A 25,964-nucleotide genomic window follows, 5' to 3' on the forward strand; every position below is an offset into this window, starting at 1 on the left:
ATGCACTAGCAGGCATACCTGGTTGCATTGGTGCCATCGACTGCACCCATGTGGAATTGGTTGTTCCACGTGCCATGGAGGTACCGTACCGCAACCGGAAACAGTACCACTCAATTAACGTGCAAATGGTCTGTGACTCCAACAAGATCATCACACATTGTTGTGCCCGATTCCCCGGATCAACCCATGACGCAATGGTCCTGAGGAACTCCACAATACCACGCTACATGGAGCGACATGCAGGCCCAAGATCCTGGCTACTCGGTGAGTCCAATGTCATGACCATGGAAATGTGAAGTGGGTAGGTGAATGACGTACCGATGCATACTCCACCTGGCTGAAAGGGGGGGGGAATGATGCATACTCCACCTGGCTGAAAGGGGGGGGGGATGATGCATACTCCACCTGGCTGTGAGTAGCAGAGAGAACGGAGATAGATGATACCCTAGAGCAACCCAGACTCCACCCAACACCAGTAAAGCCAATACCCAATGTATGCAGCCCTCCCCTGTGAATGAGGTCGTGCCCCAACCATGACACAACCATCTGCATGTGCATTTTACCAAATCAGACCCCATTGCCAACAATGCAGAACACCTAAATGCACCAAACACCATCAACCGACAGGCCTGTCCCCCACAACTGACCACGAAGGAGGCACATGACGGACAGAAACATCAACACACCATTACACAGACAGCAGGGCCCCCAAAATGGCCCTGTCCACATCACCATCGCTCACTGGGGCCATGATGAGGCGCACATAAATGTTGCAATGATGTGCGCATTGCCATTACAGGACATGTGCCAGGCCAACTAACCAAACGGCATGAACGGACACAGTGGATGGGCACTCACAATGCACTCCACCCCACTGTATACATTGGGTGATGGCATGCAAGACAGGCCATGGGAGACATGAGCATATACTTGTTGCATTGTGTGAATTGATCAGTGCATGTAGGAGTGATCCAAAGTAACAGTTGGATACAAGCCATGGTGGCACATCATGTTTTTTGTCATACGTCATGACTGACACATACAATCTCGCCCAAATACAGGTGATGCAGGCTATCCCCTGAAGAGGTGGCTCCTTACACCAGTCCGGAACCCGCAGAACCAGCACAAGGAGGACTTCAACCGTGCACATACACGTACCCGTGTGGTCATAGAGCAAACATTTGGCCTATTGAAGGCACGGTTCCGATGCCTCAGCAGGTCTGGTGGTGCACTCCTGTACCGCCATGAGAAGGTGGCAAACATTGTCATGTCATGTGTCATGCTACACAATATGTGCGTCAGACGGAATGTGCCCCTGCCCCCTGACGCAGAACTGCAACCACCTGACGATGAGGATGAGGAGGGTGCAGATGGGGCGGCACCCTATGGAGGAGGCGATGCCCAGGAGGGGCGTGCAATGCGCCAAACTATCATCGACCACTGCTTCTAACACACACGGCTGGTGTGTACCACATGGAGACTGCACTTGGGCCACTGTGTGTACCTGGGACATGCACACTGTGGACTTTACACCAATGAAGCACACATATGCAATGAAAATGTCGACACAATTCATTTTTGAGAAGCAAAAAGTGTATTTCGGAGATAACATGTCGTGGCACACCCCCTCCCCCCTCCCCCCTGAATACCCCAACACACCCACTCCCTCCTCCCCCCTGAATACCCCAACACACCCACTCCCTCCTCCCCCCTGAATACCCCAACACACCCACTCCCCCCTCCCCCCTCCCCCCTGAATACCCCAACAGACCCACTCCCCCCTCCCCCCCGAATACCCCAACACACCCACTCCCCCCTCCCCCCTCCCCCCTGAATACCCCAACACACCCACTCCCCGCTCCCCCCTCCCCCCTGAATACCCCAACACCCCCTGTGATCAAGTGGCTGATGTATTATTGCACCGGGCAGGCACTATTGGCAGCCCCCTCTCCCAGACCCCGGGGCACCCCTGCCTGTGCTCCGCAGGGTCCTGCCTGATCGGCGGACGGGGCTGCTCGGGGTGGAACTGGCAGCGGAGGATGTGCTTGGCTGCTCAGTTGGATCCATGTCCCGAATTGAGCGTGCAAGCTCAGACAGCACGCGCCGCATGTCAGCAAGTTCGGCACAAATGTCCTTTGTGCAGGACTGCATGTCAGCCCTCAGGGTCTCGGAGGTTTGCACCATCGCTGCCCTCAGGGTCTCGGTGCAGTGTTCCATTGATGCCCTTGCACCCCCACATTCCGTGACATGCTCATTAAGGAGCGAGGAGAGTTGCTGCTGGCGAGTTATGAGCTCCTCCAGGCTCTGTTGTTCCCTCTGTGCCATGCCTATTGCCTGTGGTGTGTCCATGGGGCTGCTCCCCTCCTGCAGACTTACAACAGGGCTTGGGGGGGATGGCCAATCGTCATCATCGATTTGCACCTGTGTGCCATCCTCATGTGGGCTGCTTTGGGACAGGGTGGGGGATTGGAGGTGGGCAGTGGGGGGTCCCACATCAGTATCCTCTGCATCCCCTGCATCACTGTCTGAGCAAGCTGGTATGGCAGCAGTTTCCCCCATAGTGCTGCTTCCTGCTGAACCTGTCCCCTCTGTGTGAACCATTTGGGGGATGTTTACTGCTTCTGCTGCAGCTACCTTGCTACCTGCTGGGGTGCCGGTCAGTGGCCTGTCCTGTTGTCTGGCACCGGCTTTTGGCTGCTGTGGTGTTTCTTTTGCTGCAGCAGAGGTGGAGGGTTGTAGTGTTGGCCCTGTGGTCCTGGCCCTCTTGACAGGTGTGGTGTCAGGTGTGTCCTCATCATCGGGTTCTGAGTTTGAGCCTGTGGTGGAGCAAAGGAGGAAGTGTGTTATTGATGGGTCTGCGTACATTGCGCGTGCATCGTGATGGATGACATCATTTGGGTTACTAGATGCGGCACATTTGAGGCAGGGGCATACAGGTTGTCTCACTTTTGCGTGGAAGTAGCATGGAGGTATGTGGGTGCCTGCAGTTAGGGTGTGCATACTGCATGCGTACTGGGTGGAGGTCAGATGTGGCTCTAGGCAGTGCCCTGCTGATGTGTTGCATTTACACTATAGGGTAACATTGGGCTTAACATGAATGGACTTCAGTGACTCTAGCATGGCTTCATTTGAGGCACCTACCTGCATCGCCTGATGCCGGTGCTCCTCGCTCCATCCCTCCTACCCCTTCAATGGACTCCATCCCGATTGTTGAGGCGCATATTTCTTCCCAGGGCTGTAGTTTGATTGGGGACTCAGATCCTCCCCCGGTCGCCATGCCCATGTTGCGGTTCGCCGAGAGGATGCTCCTGACGCGGAGCCGGAGATCGTCCCAGCGCTTCCGGCACTGCCTTGCGTTGCGGGGGACGGTCCCTACCGCACTAACCCGCTGGGCAACTAAGGCCTATATGGCCTTCTTCTTCACAATAGCCGGCCGGGTCATCTGTGTGGAAAAAACCAGAGCGGAATTCTCCTGTAGGGTCTCAGCAAGTATATTGAGCTCCTCCCTTGTGAACCGGTCTTGCCGCTGCCGGTCACAGGCTTTTCGGACAGATTTGGGCATTTTCGAGCAGGGAAATGGGCAGGTATTGGTTTTTGCAGGGTCTCAGGGTCAGATGTCCAGTGGTTGCGGAGGATGCCGATGGATTGTGTTTTTCAAGATGGCCGCCGTGCTCTTTCCCGTTCCGGCGCGATGGCGCTACTTCCGGTTCCGCTTATTTACGGTGACCGTAAAGTACGCTGACCGCTAATTACGGTCACCGCTAAGTACGGTGACCGCTAAGATGGATGGCGGAAGTGTACCTAGCGCGGCGGATGACGCCGGTGAGTGCCGTTTTGGGGTCATTTCCGCCATTGCGTACTTTACATTACCGCCATGGCGTAAAGCTCGTGCCCGATGGGTCGGAATGAGCCGCACTTTACGCCATCGGGCCAAGCCGTAAACGCTATTTACGCCATGGCGGTAATGTCCGATACTTACCGCCTGGGTCTTAATGAGGCCCATAGAGTTGAAACGAAATAAACTTCTTACGAAACGTTATTGCCCTGACCCCTTTTGTAATTGAATATTTATTATTTTACTGAAACCAAGCAAAGGTTTGCCTCAGCGTGAAACTTAAAAGGTGAAGATATTATTGAATTCCGACCATAAAATATTTATGAAGATCCTTTTCAGTTGCCTAGGTGGACTTCTGGCACAGCCCGTTGCCACCAATTAAGACAAGTGTATTTTAGGCAGGCAACTCACTTCCAATATGCCTCTGTAACAGAAGCAGGTCAATATACTGGGACAGAGGTGCTTTCCTCTCTACTAGCATTATTGGATTCAGAAAATACCATTGGCCGTTGAATCTTGGCCATTGATGGACAGAATGATCTCTTTTTGCCAGTTACCAGGTAGAGGAAGTGCACTCATGCATGGGCCAACACTACATGGTGCAGCAGCTGGCCAAGTTGCAGTTCAGAAAGCGACTCTGCAAGCCTCCCCTTTGCCCCACTTCTTTTTGGCCATAATTATTGATCCAGTGATGATACAGGTGTGAGGCAGTAACTTCACCTATTTGCAGATAATATCACCTTATTACTTAGTGGATATCGGGAAATGTTCTGCGGTCTCGGGGGGCGTATACAGTATTTTCCCGCTGTCAAGGGAAACTGCATAAGACTTCTAAAATTGAGGTGTATTAAAGACCGTACTATTGTTGCTATTTCTTCTAATGAATTGAGGATTGGCGATTTTCCTAACCTAAGATACGAGATGATGATGGATATTTATAAGTAAACCATTTTAAAACTTTGGTACGTAAAACGCACCTCCTATTAAAAACCTTGGGGAACATTTGGGAAAAGTAGTAAATTGCATGCAGTGGACAGTGTCCCTGTGCACGTACGTGCTGTTGGGTCCCCGGCATTCCCTGTTCGACCTCTCAAGGCAGAGAGCATAAACTGAACAGCAAAACGAGGAGAAATTGCCTTTACTCTTCACTTTTACTCTCTGCTTTCGGAAATACACTTTGCAGGCAGTGTTTAACAATGGATCTGACTGGTATCCACCTGAAGGACAGCAGGCGTAAAAGCAAGGTGCATTCCATTGGCATCTCTGGCTTTATGACAGCATTAAAATCTCACACCTGCATTAACCCCAAATGATCTTTTAAGCACTATTACAATCAAAAATCAATCACCAATGTTTGTATAACTTACAAGTGCATTAATAGATAGAAGGTTATTTGTATTAGATTCCTTTTTGACTATTATCCAGAGGTGGATGGTCCACAGTTGGGATCAACACACTGAAACATAAGAGAAATAAAACAAATATGAGAACAATGTTTTGCTGCCTTATGAGATAGATTCTATCAGACTACATATTGAGTATGTTGAACAGAATAATCCTTCTACAGACCGTGATAGTGTGTTACAATGTATCTAATTTCTCGGTAGAAATGAAAATACAGACCTCTTGTAGGTCGAATTAGCAATACCCTTAGTGTTATAGTCTACTTTTTAACAATCACTTTCACACTTTACTCTAGGAACTCTGATCCCAAGTTCTGGCATCCATCAGTTCAGCTTGTGCTGACTTTCTCAGCATTCTCTTATGGTCACTCTTATGGTAGTTTGGGGTTCATCGTTGGAGTCTTGTCCTCCATCTCATGATCTCCTTCACACTTTACTTTGTTCTCTAGTCATGTTGTCAGCCAAACCCTGCACTTGCTTTGTTTCCATCAGCTGCACTATCTATCGGTCTCCACTCCTTCACTTACCTACCAATCTGGACACCCTGCGCGGGGTCCTCTAGGCCCAGCGTCTGATGTCCCTTCTCTGCCTCTTCTTCGCATAGCCTCCAGCTCCTGGGCCATGGTTGCGGGTCTCATCCTGTGTGATTCTGAAAAGCTGTGCGTCTGACATTAGCTCATGCTTGACAGCAAAGCCTGCCCTCCATTATCCTCCACCATCTTTTTGCTCACATCTACTTCACACCCCTGCACCACTTACTGATGATTATTTCTTCCTTTCTGATCAATCATCCTTTTCTGCCTGTCATGGTGATTGGTCCTGTCCATATGATCGGACCATGGTCAGGGAAGAAAGACTTTATGATTCTATGCCCTGCTTGATGTTAGAGGGTAGTTCAGCATAAGGTTTAATTGTGCATCATTTGGCTTCTAAGTATCTCCTGACATTTGGGGAAGGGCGTAGGGCACTGAAAGGATTATAACAATGGGGCAAGGGCTGCGGATCCCTGCACTTGCTGCGTGAATGTCGCCACCGTTCGATGATGCTTTTTTCCTAAAAAACAAAAAAGCAGCTTTGGTGGTTGCTGCAAGGGACAGTGACCCCCTCAATTGTTGCAACATTGGGGTCCTTGGGCCTTGCTGTTTTATTTTATTTATATGGAGCAGCATAGGTGGATGTCGGGGCAAGCCCTGACGGCCCCGATGTTGGAGGATCGCCGGAACTTTTTATGGAAAGCAAAAAAGCAGCATTGGTGGCCACTGTGGCAAGGCCCAGAAATCTAACAGGAATGGGGCCGCTGTGGCAAGGCCCTGCCCCCCTCAACCCAATTACTGGTGGTGGTTGCCGGAACTTGCCCTGGCAACCCCCAAGCCTCCATATTTTTTTAAGAAAAGAAATCAGTCCAAAGCCTGCCGGGCAAAGCTAAGCCATGTGACCCCGCTGTCTACCCTCCCCCCACGCTGTTGCTGGGGCAAAAAATGTCATGCTCCTGGTTTTCCTTACATTTAATCTCCCACACAGCTTTCACATATTAGTGGGATATGTGTAAGGCAAATTAAACCAATCTCTTCTATAATAATTTTAATTATGTTATATAAACTGAATAAACCTCACATGAGTGCATATATTATTGGGTGCCTTTTCTTTGTTTGCATAGTGACATTTACTATGTGCTTAATATGTTCTAGTAAAACACCTACTATTCAGCCCACTTTTCGGCTGCGTCTGAATACTTGGGACCAATGATTTGGTATTCGGCCGAATAGTAAATTCTCTATTTGGTTCTCCTTAGGGCACATATATTATAGTACTGCCCTAGTGTTAAAAGATGCCACCCCAAACACTGGCTAACCACACTCTGTACAGCGCCCCAATGCTCTCGAGCTAGGTCTGTTCTTTAAACAATAACATATAATAAATATAAAAATATACATTGTCTCCACGCAGTAATTGCAGATTCCTATTCTTGAAACAGAGATAATTATTCACATCAATACAATATTAGTCGAGAAATCCACCATGTTTGGTTCTTTGTCTACATGCTGCTGACAAAATTTAAAAATATTGTATTTGTTACACAATAAGGGAATTTCTATGCACATGCTCAACACAGAGCTACATTCTCTTATAAAAATGAGCAATTATCAGCCCTGCTCACGTGCCCAGGGTGCTAATTGCGACACACACATCAAAGGGGTAACGTCTCAGTGCCCATTATTAAGGCCCTCACTTCACTTGAGCCTGTCACTTGGGTACAAATGGCATTCCCCGCTGGCAATGCTCTTTTTCTCGATGTACACTGCATAAGTATTTACTCGCTCATTCCATAAAAATGTTGCTGATAATTCTCTTTATGGGCTCTATCTTAACATGGTCGGCATCCTGGCACTAATTGCGCGGGGATACCACCCAACGCAATTTGTGTTACCGCAACACAGTGCAACACAATTTGCGCCCGATCCCGAGTTGTGGGGGGTGGTAAATCCTCATTTCCCACAGGACCCAATGGGGTTGGTGGGCACTATTACCGCCAGTGGTATTGTGTCTGTGGTAATAGCACCGAAAATGGCCGAAAATGCATAGTAAGTGGACATTTGTACCTCCAGCAAACAGCTGGAGGTAAAACTCCAGCTTAGCGCCCAACTTGTGATTGGGCCAATGCTTAAATGCGGTGGTAACAGCGTTACCGCTGCATTTAAGGGCTGAAGCCCAACTCGTGATGAGGCCCTATGTCTTTTAATGGACCACATGCTGACGATCACAGACACTCTCACGCTATCACATATGTGCATCACACGCTTTACCTAATTCACTTTAAGAGATCCCCACCACTCACTTGATGTAACTTTTTCATACTCTTTGTATCAGAAACTCTTGATGACTCTTTCAAAAACTTTTTTATAGCTCCTTATTTCTGTCACTATTGCGGTTACCCAGCTTCACTCTGTTTCCATCTCTCGCTTCCTCTCATACCCTGTCCATCTCTTACTTTCTGTCTTACTTACTCATGCTCCCACCTGGTTTATCTTCTTCATGCTTAGGAAGCCCTCACACTTACTCTCTCAGATCTGGCTCGGTCTCTTTGCATTACTTCTCTCCCAGCCACCCTTTCTTGCACTCCTATGCTCATTCTCATCCCTTGCTTTTTCTTGCACACTCTTTTATCGCTTATCCCATTCTCAGATTCTCTCCCTTTTACACACTCTTTGTGATTCATGAACGTCTGGTATCTCTCCCTTTCTCTCTCAGGCTGCTACTCTCGATTACACACTGTCTCCATCCCTCTATCACACTCACTCTGCCACACTTTATGATTCTTACTCTTCCCACCGCTCAAATCCCACTCACCCACTGACATGCCAGTCCCCCTCTGACTGCTAGTACTGCTCTCTCACTAGCACATTTATTTTCTCAAACGTTTGCTCTCTCACCTATTCATGAGTTACACTCACATTCTCTCTACTACCTCCTCACCCATGCTACCCCTCACAAAGTCTCATACACTCTCTTGCCTCCAAGAAAGCCTTGGAATTGACTGTATATGATTCTCTCTCAAAACATTTCCATCTACGAGCTGTCTCTTATTCTCTCTTAGCCTCACATTCTGAATTGTGATCATGATTGGTAACTCTCCATGGCTTTCTTCAATACTGTTCTTTTCACCATTGCTTTCATCTGCGATTAAATGACTTTTGATCTGCAGGAGTATAAGAATGGGTAATGGCTAAAGGGTCTACCCAGTCCCCACCCTTCTATAGCCCGCCAGTGATCCCAAACATAAAGGTGAGGCCCAATCAAGAGCTGTACCTCCTTTTTATGGTAACGTAGGCTTGTGGAAGGCTATACTGTCTGACGGGGTGTGACTGCGTGACAGTAGCAACTCAAACAGCAAAGTAGAACAGTCCAAAATGAAAGGAATGTCAAATCAAGGTTCTATAAATATATATATATTCTTCAATCAAACACACCAATGTCCAAGCAACTGTGAAAACCCATCCCTCTAAGAGATAATACAGAATAAGCCATAATTAGACAGATGCAGCACTCTGGTTAATGAAACTGGGGTGAAAAGGCAAGAAGCTACCACAAGGAATAAAATAATATCTCTTTCAGTGGAAATGGTGCAAAAGTGACCTAACCAGTCTCTAGGACCCAGAGGTGGACTGGAGGCAGTCTTGAGTCACCAGTAACTTTCTGCTCTTAGATAATTCAACAGCATCAAACCAGGCTTTGAGCTGTGCTGCGGTGTGGGTCGAACCAGGTTTGGGTGTGACGAGGTGTCCAGGTCAAGTTGCCAGCTGGGGACTAGTCGATTAGAACCTAGAGTTTGGTGCGCCTAGAGTGCAGTATTTGTGTGGTGCATTTTGGATGGTTCACCACGGTCTCATTGTGAATCAAGGTGGTTTGAGATGTTGGTAATCACTCGTCCCGGTCGGCGGCTAACGCGATGCTCCAGCAGTTCGAGTTGAGGGCTGTCGGTTCGTTGCAGTGAACTTGGTGCCCCGATGCACGGTTCAAAGGTGCAGAGGTTTGAGTTGTAGTGGGTATGTTCAAGCCAGACTTGTGATCTGCTCCCCCTGACACAATGCAGTGGTGAGCAGGTTCAATTGGTGGATTTCATTTTATTTCTGAAGTTGGTGAGATGCAGCAGTAGTTCAAGTTCGAGGAAGTACCAAAAGCAGCATCGGGGAGTCCCTCTGGTTTGAGTGAAATGAACAGGGTTCAAATGCGTTTGAACTGCTTGGATGTGGCATAACGGAGAGCTTTGGCTGATTTGGTTCTCCAGATGCTGTGAGACCCACTCTAGGGGGTCTAGGACAGTCAGGTTCTGCTCTTCCAGCTGAGTGAGGTTTGGTGCAGGGTGTCAGGTCCTGGTCCTCAACAAGAGTCATCCCCAATGTGACAGCCACATGGATGGAGAAAAGGTAAGTAGGGGGATTTATAGGTGTACTGACGGTTTGGGGGGACATGGTCTTGGTTTTTTGTACCAAGGCAAAAACATATTCACGGCGAAAATGACTACGGTCAATTTCATCGTAATTATGTACCTCGGTCAAACAACCTAAATCCCTGAGGGATAACACTAGACTACTATACCACAAGTCAATTTCTGACGCTCCGTTATAACTTTCATAAGACTGATGGCCTATCTTCAAAATTCAATTGGGCCCCCACACATCTCCAGCCGGCCTGCCATGCACCCAGTGACACAACATAACATTCACAAACTTAATTCCAATAGAACATACAAACAATGCATTATTTATCATTCATTCAGGCACAAAAGCCAACACACATATGCTTGCATAAACTCTCACTCACACACAAACACACCCAGCACCTCCATTGACATACACTGTGTGCACACAACATTTATATGTACATATACAATAACACATGGAAACAGTGGCGCAACGTCCAGTGAGCAGACCAGACTCTATCACCCCCTGATCCCTGAACTTTTGGGCTAAGTTGACTTGACCAAGCTGAACTATAAAGCCATGGCCGAAAGGAACCGATTCACTGGAATGTCAGCAATTCCCTTGATTTTTCCTTTCATTCAAAGGCAGAAGCCATCGGTTAATGCAGTGCATTGGGAGACCACGTATACCTGGTATCCATTTTTAAATGCCATATATCTCCAAACTTGGGTGCTGCACAGCACCTTATATGTGTATGTGCTGACAGATTGTTTCTACAAGATTCTGACTGATTAAAATTAAGGTATGTTTTCCTGTGTTCAAATGGCTCCAAGCAGTGGAGTACTAAGCGGGAGCCAGACCAGGACATTTGTCATTGGGACACATCTCCAGTTCGGCACATCAAAGAGGGCGCCCAACGGCAAAGGTGTCCTGCTGGCAGGACAATGTGTGCCGAGCAATTGCCTAGCAATTCTTGCTCAGCACGCTCATTGTCCTGGCAGCAGGACACCTTACCCGTTCCGAATGGTAGAGGGGTCCCGCTGCCAGGACAATGTCCCAAGGAGCTCTGGGCAGCAGAGGGTCCTCACGTTGGTCTGTATCAACAGAACATTACAATGTGAACCATTAGGCACTGATGGGAGGGAGGGGGTTACTATTAGCAGGGACTTTAGTCCCTTTAGAAATGTGAATGGGAGGGTTTGATAAGAAGTGAGAAGGGTGAATAATGTTGCATACTTTATGAAATAATGACTATGGCTTTAAACCCCAAAGGGGATTTGTTTGGCTCACATTAATCTACATGATGACATTGAGACTTTGCATGCAGAATGGGGAGAATACAACTAAAGCCATTGCTCAACATATTTCTATGACAATGTATAGAGTATATGGTTAGTTTACTATGAAAGGTTGGTTTATTATGTAATGTGGTTTGCTTCCAAGGCATTGCTATAAATAATGATTTAAGCACATGAAATGTAAAGCAAAACCTTAATACACCTCTATATCAACTAAACCTGGAAAGATGTGCTTGGTCCCTTAAATTGTCCACATCCCAGTTTCACCATTTAACCAAGTGTATGATCCTGAGCAAATCATTAAATCACATTGTGCCTTATCTGCAGCTCCGCAAGTGACTCTGACTCACTTCAAAGCTTATGTTAATGTATCATGATATAATGGAAGAGCCTAATGACTATAGAGTTGCTCCACATATAACAAAAGTGCAATTTAGGTATTTTGCACCACAAAGTTATTTGTCACTTGGCTTATTTATGGCAACTTATTCTAAAGTCACTTCCATGGTGCCTCCAAGTATCAAAGACTGATGATGCGCCTTGCAATGTCCTTTTCTGTGAAGTCACTTCTGTTGGTGCAATCCATATAATTATTAGGCCGTTTGCATGTATTTTGCCTCAGAGGGCTTGGACAGAGCTCTAATAGATGGGTTTCCTGCATCTGGAAAGATCCTTCAGTTTTATTTTGTTGTTGTGTGTTAAAATGCCATCTTCCACTAATGTTAACAAAAAAGTAGATTGGAGTAGGGGTGGGCGGTTTGGGGGTGCCAATGAGACCATTTGGAATTCCACACACTGCATTTCGTTGCTAACACCCCCATCCCCACACTCTTACAATGCTGGATACTCACCTGCTTAGTTTAATAAGTGAAGCAGTATTTGGTGGCCTGTAACCTGAACCATGACACCAATTTTCACCAACCCGTCCGGAAAAAGTGTCTGCAAAACTCGAAATACCTTTAGCCAGTTTGGTGAAGATTATTTTTGGCAGCAGGGGGAAAGGTTATAAAGGGCTCATAAAGGTGTGCTTCTAACATCCCATACGGTTCCTTCTGCGCTCCCAGAGCAAAAACTGCTTAACAAAAGTTCACAATGTTTGGAAGGCATATAGCACTCCAATTCATTTCACAGAATGCGCAGAGTACTACATTTTTTGGTCATAGGTTTTCTCAGCTTGACTCTTTCCATTCTATTTGGGGAGGCCGCTCCTTCCGCCAACTTCATTTTCAAATTAGGATGGTGGTACTTTAGTAGCATCTGAAAAGTGGCAAGACTAATTTTAGAGGCGTTGCAGAGCTGTGGCTTGCCACAGAGAGTGCACCATTTGTTATTGTTAGTGTATCTTCATACCTGGGGCCACAATGTGAACTGTGAGCTCTGCTCACATTGTCCAAATGTGACACGCGCCCTCACTAGGGTCAGCCCGCAGCCCAGCCCCCCAACAAACATACACAAACACAATTTTAAAAATCTTTTTTTTTTAAAAGTACCTCTGCTCTGCTTTCAGATGCCGCCCGGGCCACGTCTCATGTTACACCGACCGAACCTCTTTGCACTCATGCCCCTCCAGACAGAAACCAGCAAGCTGAGTGAGCTTCCTAGTTCCTGTCTGTGTGTCGCATGAACACAAAGCCGGAAAGCGATTCTCTGCGCCGCGGCCTCTGGAAGTGCTACTGTTAGCAGTGCAGCACAGGCGCCAGACCCTGCAACACCCAGTTCAGCACCCTGGCTGCTGACTTTGAGTCGGGCCAGCCAGGGTGACGGACTGAGCCATGCAGGGCATCCCGGCCTGGATGTGTTGCAGTGTGGCTGCCAGGCAGCTCAGCATTATGTAATGAGACAGCGCACGCCTTGCTGGGCACCCCAGCCGGGCTCACGTTGTCCAATTACATAATTAATGATTGATGCCCCCCTACCCTCTCTCCAAGAGTTGGGGGGGACAAACAGGCATGCCACAGAAGTTGGGGGGGGACAAAAGCCCCTACCCCCCTATAATTATGCCCATGCAGCCACGCAAGCTGTGCAACAGAACCTGGAGCCTACACTTAGGCAACAACTTGGAGGCAGGTCATTATCCCAAGGTAAGGACCCTTCCCTCATACAAAGGTAAATTGTTCCTCTAAGAATTCTGATTGGCTGGACGACAGCCAGTAATGACTGCACTACAGTAATCAATGTTTTGTGCATGCTCACACTAATAACACTGTCGTGCCTGGGGAACTAGTAGTAATGGTGTCTGTAATACCACAATGGGTGATATATATTTACTTGAAGTCATTCTGTCTGACAATCTGGCAAAAAGACAGTGATTCTGATGTGCCAGGTAGGCCATGTGAGACCCCTAAGTCATCAGCGACATACAGCCCTTGTCAAGAGATGGCAGCCCAGAAGACGAGCAACGGTGCAAGCTTCACATCCTAAAGCCAAGAAGCAGATGAGCTCCCTAGCTTGCGACCTCCTCAATGTCTAGTTAGTTTACTAGGTGACACTCTTCAGTCAGCAGCGACATGCAGCCCTTGTGTAGAGATGGCAGCCCAGAAGGGTTCTATGGCATATCATCCATAGTCATGTTTACTACGGGTGTTTTATGAAAACATTTTGCTGGAAAACGTAATTGACATGTTTTGTTTTTTTATTTTTGGGTGGTTCCTCCCCAAGCCTCACCTCCATCACCTATTTTTAACTGTTCCTGGCGCTCCAACCCACTTATCTGCCCTTTGGCACCCCCCCAAAATGTCGAAGATTTATTTTGGCAAAGTGTTTTCTTAAAAACACTCATCTAAAAAGTGAATGTATGAAACGACGTGGTACCCCCAGGTGGTCAGAGTGCAAGCTTCACATCCTGAAGGCAATAAACAGATGGACTCCCGAGCTTGCGATCTCCTCAATGTCTACATAGTTTACCATGTGAGACCCCTAAGTCAGCAGCGACATACAGCCCGTGTCTAGAAAGGGCCGCCCTGAAGCTTATCACTGGTGCAAGCTTCCCACCCGAAGCCAAGGAGCAAACACCTGAGCTTCCGATCATCTCACTGTCTAGATAGGTTACTATGTGGCACCCCTCAGTCAGCAGCGACATACAGCCCGTGTAGAGATGCCAACCTAGAAGGTTATCACTGGTGCAAGCTTCACACCCTGAAGCCAAGGAGCAAAAACCCGAGCTTCCAATCACCTCAGTGTCTAGATAGGTTACTATGTGGCACCCCTCAGTCAGCAGCGACATACAGCCCGTGTAGAGATGCCAACCTAGAAGGTTATCACTGATGCAAGCTTCACACCCTGAAGTCAAGAAGCAAACACCCGAGCTTCCAATCACCTCAGTGTCTAGATAGGTTACTGTGTGGCACCCCTCAGTCAACAGCGACATACAACCCTTGTCTAGAGAGGGCAGCCTAGAAGCTTATCACCGGTGCAAGCTTCACACGCTGTAGCCAAGGAGCAAACGCCCGAGCTTCCAATCACCTCACTGTCTAGATAGGTAACTACGTGGCACCCCTCAGTCAGCAGCGACATACAGCCCTTGTGTAGAGATGCCAACCTAGAAGGTTATCACTGGTGCAAGCTTCACACCCTGAAGTCAAGAAGCAAACACCCGAGCTTCCAATCACCTCAGTGTCTAGATAGGTTACTGTGTGGCACCCCTCAGTCAACAGCGACATACAACCCTTGTCTAGAGAGGGCAGCCTAGAAGCTTATCACCGGTGCAAGCTTAACACGCTGTAGCCAAGGAGCAAACGCCCGAGCTTCCAATCACCTCACTGTCTAGATAGGTAACTACGTGGCACCCCTCAGTCAGCAGCGACATACAGCCCTTGTGTAGAGATGCCAACCTAGAAGGTTATCACTGGTGCAAGTTTCACACCCTGAAGCCAAGAAGCAAAACCCGAGCTTCCAATCACCTCAGTGTCTAGAGAGGTTACTGTGTGGCACCCCTTAGTCAGCAGCGACATACAGCCCTTTTTTCTCACACTTTTTTCACAATTGTGCAAACATAACATGCATTCTGAGTAAATTATATAAACGCAAGTTGATGGCGTGATTTACAGCGTGAAGCGATGTGAGGTCAATGACTCCCGAATGCACGCGTACAGCCTGTGAATGCGATGGCCCACCTGTAACCCTCACATGTGTACACACACACACAGGCTTCCGCTCCTCCACTCCCCCGGTCTACGGCCTGAAAACCGGTCCAGATCCCCTCTTTCGCCATTCAGCGCCTATACCATCTCTGCCCACGCTCTGGGCCTCGCGAGTGTGGGGTTCCTCTAATTACCGTCACAACTTTAAATCTATATGTCCTCTTGTACATGGTGTATTCCGTGCCAGAGGTGAGTGACCTTTGCATCCCCGCTGTATTTATTGTCTGAATTCTGACACTTACGTGACTGCACATGCAAGACTACAATTCCCAGAGTGCAACTGATATTCCAGGACTCGGTGACTGACTACTACCTGACATGCAACAGCGTGGAAGCTCTGTTGCTAAATGCTTGCACAGGGCACCAGGTCTGCTGCACACAAGCGGATCACTAGCGAACTCTCGTAAGTGCAAAACCGGAATCGTACTACGGGGATGGCTACTCAAGAGGCGCTACTCCAAGAGTCGTGTGCTCCCGGCGTATGCGTCGGGTCTTTGTGATTCCCAGAACTGAACACCGCAGCAGATTTTAATTTAAGCTGGTAAAACAGAACAGTGGGTTAATGCACCTGTTGTGATGCACTGTTTTAGTGGGTACATTACAGGCTGAAGTTAGCCTTTCTGGCTTGCCTGATTGAATGAATACCATTCGATTGTGCCTAAGCTTATAGCAGGACTTTCAGGCGGTTATTGGGGGTTAATGCATGATGGACGAACCACTCATTACATTGTAATTCATTTTCTAGCTAGTATTTGTTTGAAAACAGAAGACGCAGGGCAGAAGAAAGCTTACCGCATAAGCTTAGGTATTTTTAGATTTTCAGCATAAGTTAAAAAAAATATACAGCTCCAACCCCTTCACATTGGCCGGCACAGCTTTATGCTTCAGGTGGAGCTGTTTTACAGATGTTCCTTTCAGCCTGTAGTGCCCATTTTCTTCAATGGCACAATGCACTTTTCTCTGCCCATTACGTTTCTCTGCCCGTAACACGTGTTTTCATGAGCAAATGAAAACGACCCCGAAGATCGCTAATGCAAAGGCTGCACGGAAAGGCTCGGCGCTTCTGAGCGGAGATGCGCTGCTATTAGAGAGAATACCTCCCCGGCCCGGAGATGCTCCGGTCCCTGGTCCCAGCCCCGGGACTCACCTGCCGGATCGCCGTGCACAGAGGCCGCCTGCGGTGTCCTGAAGCCCGGAAGAGTGCCGGCGCTGCTGAGGCGTGACAGGGTGCCTCGAGGTCTCTGCTGCTGTCCAAATGGCGCTCTGAAAGTTTGCAGAAGTTGCACAATTCCCGTACTTTCTGGGATTCTCTCACCCCAGGGACGGGCTGCAATGCCACAGATGTCCCGCTCACATGGCTTCTGGGTTCTTCTCACTGCTGCACTTGCTTTCTCGCAAATAATGGGGGTCTTGCTGGCTCTCAGAGGATGTCTCGCAGACCCTTGCACTGCACGTGTCCGTCCTCGTTGGGCGAGGGCCTCCGTGTGTTAACGTGTTACACTGGCTCCCTATGTTTTCCTCCACCCCCTCTTTTATTATCCCTTTCCCTCCTTCCCTTTTATTCTGTCCTTCCTGTCCTCCCTCTTTGTTACGTGTGATATCTTGCAGGCCTGCTCAAGGACTGGCAGCGTAACATCACGGACACCTTCCCTTAAAATACGTACTTCCACTTATTCAGTGTTTTCAATCTTTTTTTTCTTTTCCATGTATCCACCCCTTTGAGAAAAAGTACAACAAGCTGCATTGATGACCCCCCTCCTGGCAGTTGTGCCCCTATTTTCTGCATGCACACAGTAATTGCTGGTTCATACCCAAACTTCCAACGTAAAAAAAAATCGTTATATGAAGCCAGGATCAGAGCCCCCTCTAGTGTATAAAAGTTGCATAGCAGCCCATTGTTGTTTTTTCGTAACCATACCATCCAACGATTAAGAGGTCTCTGGGACTCAGAAAGCTTATAAAAAAACATCATATTTGCTAGTTTAATAAAAGGTATAAAAACTTGGGTTTTGTTTGATTTTAAAACTGGACTAACAGCGCACCAGACCCTTTCTCCAACTGACAGACTAGAAGTACAATCCACTTCCAGAGTCACGATTTCTGAACAGACTGCACTGCAGAGAGGCTTAGTGATGTTGGAATCTTAAAGGCAAATGTACACAAGGACTCAGGATCCCTCCTTTGCTTTACTTTGGTAGCAGGACATGAGGGCAGGTTTTATGTAGTCTCCAGAGATTTGCATTAGCAGCACAATTTCCCCAAACCAGGCTCTGTAAGAACACAGTGGCTGATTCATGGAATGTGTGCGCCATTCTGCCCGCAAATCCTTGTTTAACAAACGGGGATTTGTGCGCCATTCTGCCTGCAAATCCCTGTTTAACAAATGGGGATTCGTGGGCAGAATGGCGCACAAATCCCCGTTTTTTGGCGCAAATAATTCCATTAATCAGCCCCAAAATTATTAGTGCCAATTGCACGCTGGGAACTGCCAACATCAGCACTTTAGTACAATTGGAGCCCAGGCGTGCATTTGCACACTTTCACAGAAAGTGCAAAAAGAAACAGTCAATACAGGCAAACATACCTGTACTCTCTTTTTCTCAGGCATAAAACTAGGTGGTTTTGCAGGCGGAGCGGGAACGGGGAGAGGGGGATGCGTTCCCACTATGCCTGCAAAACATGAAATACATGTAACCGCTGATGTAAGCCGTTTAGTTTTGACACTTATTTCACCACCCCAGTGCTTAAAAAATAAGCCCCATAAATGGACAAAAAATACCTACCATGCTCAGCTGCAGTAGACAACACATAGCAGCTCATTTTAAAAACGAGCGTAAATTGCCATCGCTAGGGCTGCTTACAGATCAGCGTATGTGCAAGCAGGCACCGCCTCATCATTGTTTATTAATTGAACTGCAGAATGCAAAAAGGAGGTGTGACATGAGATGAAATTAAATCGCCTATACACCACCCTTCTGCACTCTGCAGTACAAAATAATTAAACGCCCCCTGCAATGTATGCGTGGGAAGCAGCGTTTACAATGGATTCCTATTGAATCGTCCTGCTTTTTGCTGGTGTAAAAAGCAGGCAGATTCCATAGGCATCCATTGGTTTTAAAACCAAGTGGTTTTTGAAGGCCGACGGTAAAAGGGAGGTGGAAATCTAACTCCCGTTCTGCCAATCCCCTCCGTTTTCAGAATCCACCGACATGACCCGGAGCATGAAAGGGGGCATTAAGGCAGGGGTAACACCTTTACACCTGTCTTTAACACCTTCATTTTCATTCTTGGGACTCATCTCATAGTATCGCAGTCTGAGTAGTTTGGGAAAACTGGGACTTGCACTGAAAGAGGAAAAATTGGTCTTTAATTAAAAAAAAGGTAGAAGCACAAACATAGGGCCTCATTGTCATTCCGGCGGTAGCCGTGCCGGTAAAACCGGCAGGCTGCCGCTGGAGTTATGCATTTTTTCCGGTACCCGACAATGGGGAATCACTTGGGCATTACAACCCGGCGGTCCCTGAAGCTAGGCGCCGCAAAAAAGAAAAGAAACTCTCCATTCCCAATGGGAATGGAAAGGACGAATGTGCCGGCACCGTGTGCAACAGTGCCAGTGCATCCGTCAAAGTCTGCGAGCAGGTGCCTTTCCGCCCGCCAGGTCACATCTTATCAGCACCGTTGTTACCGGACCAGCATGCTTGTAATGAGGCCCATAGTCTCTCAATTGCTTTGGTCACAGTAGGGAATGGGGACCTACCTCATCATTAGGGTCCACGTAAAGGCAAGTAGGGTCAGGGTGCCTACGGTCCATATAAATGATATCTGCACCATCGTCTGTGGATGGTGGCATGACAGGCCAGAGCCAGTCTTCAGGGGCTTTTGGGGGGCTCATGATCTGGTTCGATGGTGTCACGCTAGCTCTACAGTACTTGGTTACTTCAGATGGCATATGCAAAGGGCCAGTGTAATGTCACAACGGTTGGGTCATTGGCGAAGAGCAGATTGATGGTCTTGCAGGGAGATGCAGTTGTAGGAAGCACATGGCTTGGTCACTGTACCAAGGTTTGGCAAAGGGATTCAATGATGTCTTGTATAACTTCGAAGCAGGTGCAGTTAACTGGCTCTATCAAGTGACTCGATGTACAAAACAGGGTTCGAAGCTCAGGTCATTGTCCATTTGATGAAGTGGCATAGGCATAGACAGGGTAGGGCCTGAGCAGGCAAAGCCAACCCTTAATCTGTAAATACCCACTCAGCAGCACTGGGTGGGTATTAACAGATGTTAATGTCACTGCAGTGCGTCCAACTACATTAGCTTCAGGCCCCACTTAGGCGGTCCTGGCTACGCCTCTGTGAAGTTGTTTCACTGCTTGATTGAGGGCAGTCAATGGCTTGAAACTGGCACAATGGCTTTGTCCAGGTCCACTAAACACCAGCAGTTGCCAGAGTTAATGCCTCTGGACTTGGGGTGCCAGGGGACCTTTTCCGATGAGCCACACAGAACTGTAGCTCTCTTCTGCTACTTCCCCTTCAAGTTAAGGTTGCTGAGCTGTCCCCAGGCACAATCTGTTCTTGTGCACGCAGATGCCCTGTTCCCTGGGTGCTCAGCTACAAGCAAGCCACAAGGTCTTCCAGAAGGGCATCCTTACCCCGCTCTGTAATGTTAAGGGAACATGTCACTCTGCCTTCTCTGATCAATCGTGGAAAGAGCTTTGAGCTATCAAAAACCTCAACAGGTAATCAACAGAGTGGGGGTTCTCACACTCCAGGTATAGGTTGATCGAAGTAGGAGATTAGAACATTCCAAGTTTCTTACTAGGATACCCTTGGAATATTTCCTTAGTCAAGTGCCGGCCATCTTTTATAGCAATTTCATGAGTGCCTTGATCCTACTCAGTGGTCGAAGTGTACAAAAAGAAGTAGTGGAACTATGTTCCCTGCAGGCTTGTCCCCACTCCGCACAAACCACATCACCTCGCCCCCTCCACCCGCAATACGAATCCCCAAACACATGCGCCTGCCGTTTAAGGGAACGTTCAGCGTGGTGCACTGAAGGGCAAGTTTAAACATCTAACTACACTTTTATTTTAAAATGAAACCTTTCCGGAACGTCTTCTTTTTAAAATAGAATTATAGGAAGAGTAAAACATAACCCCAACGGCTCCCGCCCACTTCGACCACTGCTCCCTGAAGAGTCACAGAAAGTCAGAAGTAAATATGCTGTGAGTGATATGAAAAGGTGTGAATACTCTTCCCTGAGCCATGGCTCGAATTCTGCACTATCTCCCCATATCCTGTGTTCCTAAAAACATCATAGCTCTTCCTGCAGTGAACTTCCCATGCCTAGATAAAGATGCGCAGGCTTACAGGGTTTTTTTTTGTTCATTCCAATCTTCAGAAGTTCTGCACCTCAGCGGCTGTTGATGTGCTGCTCGGTAACATGGGATTTCTAAGGTTGTCCTAGTTTGGGATGACAGCATCCGTTATCAGCTCTCAGAGAGGAGATACAAGCATTGGGCCCTCAAATATTTAGGAACAATTAGTGAAAGATACATTTAGTAACTTTATTTCTGTCAAAACTAACAGGATAATAACTGTTTCCTACTATACCTCCATACCTTCCTTATTTTCTTTGAGCCAAATATGGATTTATCTTCACTTTAGCACAGACTCCTGTTTACACTATTCTAGGCTACTACCACCATGTGTTATTATTATTATTATTATCGTTGTATTCATTGAGGGCTGACCAAGCTTTGAGAAGCAACAGAACATTTTAAAGAGGTATACAATAAAACAGGTGAACAACAGAGCACTTTTCAGTGGTAACAACCGAACAGATATACAACGGAGGGCAGGATACAGAGGGGCACAGAGGAGGGGTACAGCTGTACAGGGTGGCAGGGAGGAGATGGGCAGACAGTGTCTAGCAAGTCAGGAAGCTCGGGGTGCGACGTGATGGCCTAGGTGTTGAGGAGGAGAGATTCTTTGAAGAGGTGGGCCTTATGTTCTTTCTGAATTGTAGGATTTTAGGGGCGAGTCTGATGCTGATGGAGAGGAGGTTCCATAGTCTTGGGGCACAGGCAGAGACTGCTTGTTTTCTGGTCCTTTTCCTTTTTGCAGCAGTGGATTGCAAGTCTGCATGTGTCCTGGCTTCTGGTGCTGCGCTGTGCACCAGAGATGCTGAGTTTCTCCACGAGGAAGCTGGGTGACTTGTGGGCGGCTGCCTTATAGATGATGCAGCAAGAGTTGAAGGTGATTTGTGTGTGCAGGGGGAGTCAGTGAAGGTTGGTGAGGGCCGGGGTGGTGTGGTCGTATCTGTGTAGACCCTTTATGAGACATGTGGCCACGTGATGTACACTTCTCAGGGGCACAATGGAGGACAATGGGAGGCCTTCTGTGGGAGGCAGGAAGGTCTTGACTTTCTGCAAATGTATGATTTGAACATTGGAAATGTCACTGAGTTCTAACACGTGGCCTTATGAATTGTGTTACAACCTCATTGTTGCCATATGACTGGACCTTAACAGACTTTCCTGATTAATAATATACTTGGCCAGCCCCATATCATTTAGTACATATAGCACCAGAGGTGTCACTAGACATTTATATAATATCAGACAATCTTTATAGTGCCAATGGGTATTTAAAGGAAGTCAACACAAGGAGGAGGCATGAGAGGTGGCATTCAACGTTCTCTCTGAAATGTGGCCATTTCCCTTTTTGCTGCTGCTGTGTGTTTGGATTGTGCATAGCATGCGTTTACATGCATCTTCTATATGGACGGCAGGGATCAGGCTACTTATTTACCAAGTCAGAGCAATGTTTGTCTGTTTGGCAGAGCACATCTTGCAGAAGCAACTTTCAATTTGTCTTTACACAATCAAAGAATCTTAAGAGAGTCCACTTCTGCAGATGACATTCTGTCAAACTGGGCTTAGCGTTCATTTGTCCTGCATCCATAGTGCACAATGTAGCCAAGAGAGGGCTTGACTTGGGGCTCTCTGGGAGCCTTCCAAGGGGGTGGGGGGAGAGGTGGCGTTACATCATTTACACATGTGTGATAAGCTTAGTCCCACGTGAATGCTGTCAGCGAGGTAGAGCCATGCTGCTAGCATGAGCAAGTCTGCCCATGCCATCAGTGCCCTTTTAAATAGATAATGAGGTGCAAAACCCAGTGCTGTGCTGGGTGTAGCCTGAGCGTACTATATCCGGCACAGCCCGAGGTGTGTTTACTCCTAGCCGGAGTGCTTCATTGTGTGCCCATCATGTGAGGCTACATTCATTAAAATGGGGGAAATTCCTCATCTGAATGGGGGCAAAGCATGTACATGACTAGTCAGGCCCTTTGCACGCGTGCCAGCCTGGGGGTGTCATCATGGTGCTGTTTAAAACGTGCTGAGCATGGTCCAGGGACCGTTAGGGGGCCTCCACATGAGTGTCTACAGTCACAGACAGCCATACTCCCATGAGGGGACCCTTTCCAATCACTGCAGCCTGGTCATTTCGCCACGAGTCAAGCTGACACATGTCCTGAGATTGCACACTCTGCAGACTTCCCCACAACCGGGCCTTTCACCAGCAGAGGCGTTGCTGGGGGGGGGGCTTAGGGGACTATAGCCCCAGGTCTTTTGGTTGTAGCCCCAGATAGAATCTCAGAGTCTACAACAAAAAGGCTAGCTGGCCCCGAGTCCCGACAATCCTGACATTAGTGTAGCCCCGGATCTTTTCCAGACCTAGCAACACCCCTGTTCACCAGTGCTTCTTCAGTGAACAGGAAATGCTGCTTTCTGTGTTAATGAACTGCTAAGCCCTGGACTGTGCATGACGCAGGGTTTGTACAGTACTAGAGCTGGGCAAGCCGGGCGGGGCACATTATTGATTGGCTGGGGAAGGACAGGAAGTCAGGTGGCCGGAACAAGACGTCAGCCAGACACGCTCCTGTAGTGCTGCCAGCACACCAGCAGTGTGTATTTTTTGTTTTTGTCCCACCCCAGCCATTCATTGGCCAGGACTGGAACACTTCCTGGTGGTGCTATGAGGCAGTGTGAAATTCAAAAAGGTAAGTGAGCCCCTTTGTTGCCCACTAGCTCCTTTTCGAGCCCCCCCCCAATACCCTTTATCCCTTTTTGTTGCCCTTAACCCCTTTAGCTGCCCCTGGACCTGTTCTGCCCCTTTACTTGTCACCCAATCTCAGTTATCCCCTTTAGCTGCCCCCAGACCTGTTTTGTCCCTTCTCTTGATCCCCCAGTCCCTTTTGACCCTTCTGTTACCTCCAATCTGTTTAGTCACTTTTGTTGATCCTCACTCCTTCAGCCCCTTTTCTTGCCTCAGTCCCTTTTAGCTCCTATTCTGTCCACGGCCCCTCATGTTCTTGTCCTCTTTAGCTCCTGTTCTTGCCTCAGCCCATGTGAGCCCTTTTTCCATAGCTCTTTCTGTTGCCTCCACAACCCCTTTATCTCAATTTCTTGCCCCCGCCTACCACCCACACCCACCAGGTCCCTCTGGTGTATCACATGGCCATTTCCCAAGGTTGGCTTGTGCGAGGCCCTAACAGTCATGATTAAGCCCATTAGACTCGTCCTACCCTTTTTTGGGCACTGCTGTTTTCCTGCAGGCTTTTCGCCGCATGGAGTTAGGGTATATATTTTTTATTATTTAACAGCAATTAGGGGCTTAGTTACTTTATGAGAGGGAATAGTGGGGCGGGCTTGGAGGCTTGCACCCCATAAAATGCAGGGAATCGATCACAGTGAAATGGCTCACTGTGGGATGTACCAGACCCCTCGGTACATTACACCAGAGACAGCCCATGGGTCTGCTAAAGTGCCCTCTTGTAAGACCTTGAACTTTCTCTTCTTGAAACTATGTAATTGTGAGGGTCTGAAATATTTTAGAAATAGTGAGCCTCACTTAGTACATAAAAAGGTATAGAATGGGAGCTTACATTACCTGCCTATTACCATTGGGCGTAATTTTAGTCTCCCCTACTTTTTTGGCACCCCATTTTGTTCCAGTCATTTGGCAGGGGCCCCTTACATTTAAATGTCATGCCCCTCCAACATTTTCAGCAAAATTACTCCACTGCCAATTTCTATATGTAAGCAATATGCCCCGAGCGGCGGGGGCATTACAGACTCAGGTAATGCCCCCGGGCCCATAGTTAATGAAGGCCCCGGGGCATTACCGGAGTCGGTAATGCTCCCGCCACGAGGGGCATATAGCTATTACTACCCTGACCCGCAATATGTGCGTGACCGGGGCACTAAAAGCATTTTTTTCTGCCTAGAAACGCTGCAGCGTTTCGGGACATAAAAAAACAAAAAAAAAACGACCAAGAAAAGGGCCGACGGGAAAGGGAAAACGGCAGGGAGGAGGGAGGAAAGGGGAAAAAAAAGCCTTACCTGAGTGCCCGGCAGGGAGCGAAGGCAGCCTCTCAACCGTGGGGAGGCTCAGAGTGGGGATGGCCCCGCTTCGAGTCTCCTCATTGGCTGAGGGGCGGCCACGCCCCCCACTGCTGACAGTGGCAGTGGAATCCCGACTGATGCATTCCCAGCCGGGTAATGCCTCGGCGAGGGCCAATCAGAATGGTTCTTTCATTCTGATTGCGCCCTCGCCGGGTACTAATACAAGACAAAGCATAGTCTGGAACGCGGACACACATTTTCACAGTGTGTGGCTGCAAGGCGCAGGGTACTCTCATTGGGCGGTGGGTGTGCCTCTTGGTCTAGGAGAGGGTTCAGCAGGGCTCTGCCATCTTTCTTGGCAGGATGCTTTCGGGGCAGGCCTCCGACCTTTGTGTGCAGGACCCCATTACAGAATGGGGTGGCATGCCCGGTCATGAACAGGGCCGTTATTTGGGGTGCCTGTGCCCCTGCGTAAGTAATGGTAGCAAACAAACAAACAAACAAACAAACATGTCCAAGTGCAGGGCGGGGGGGGAGTACTCATCATAATACAGAAAGGAAAATGATAGCACCCCCCTTTAGAATGTTCTGGTGCTATCGTTGTGGCCACTTATTCATTAATGCAGGAGGGAAGTTCTACGTGGTTTCACTGACTACAGTTAGTTACATCGACCACCTTGTTCGACCCTTGAAGCTCATGCAAAATATTTTCTTTTAATGGTGGAGTTCACCCATATTCATCCCTCCCTGTACCCCCTTTCCCCATCACACACCTACCCCCCAGCCCATACCCCCTACATCATGCAAATCCATGTATCTGGGCTACAAGACCAGCAAGGGTAGATAAAAAGGTGGCAGAGGTTAGGGTGGTCGATAAAACCACAGTATAACCAGGAGGAGGTTTGCCCCCCATGGGCCACCCTCTGTAAGACCATAATAACCAAATGCGAATGGGATACA

General features: G+C 48.1%; 1 protein-coding gene across 2 annotated transcripts in view; it reads right to left on the bottom strand.

Moving 5' to 3' along the window:
- SCARA5 (scavenger receptor class A member 5) overlaps nucleotides 1-17,315 on the bottom strand; it is a 1,246,105-nt gene extending 1,228,790 nt beyond the window's left edge. Inside the window, exon 1 of one of the 2 annotated variants that reach the window (XM_069605636.1) lies at nucleotides 16,745-17,315. The gene's annotated coding sequence lies outside the window, so the exon portion shown is untranslated. Of the gene's footprint in view, nucleotides 1-12,948; nucleotides 13,023-16,744 lie in introns of those variants that run through there. The other variant, XM_069605638.1, reaches the window with a different exon arrangement.
- Nucleotides 17,316-25,964: the final 8,649 nt, after the last annotated feature.

Source organism: Ambystoma mexicanum, chromosome 4p, assembly GCF_040938575.1.
Source record: "Ambystoma mexicanum isolate Mex_15411 chromosome 4p, UKY_AmexF1_1, whole genome shotgun sequence".
In the NCBI taxonomy this organism is placed as follows: domain Eukaryota; kingdom Metazoa; phylum Chordata; class Amphibia; order Caudata; family Ambystomatidae; genus Ambystoma; species Ambystoma mexicanum.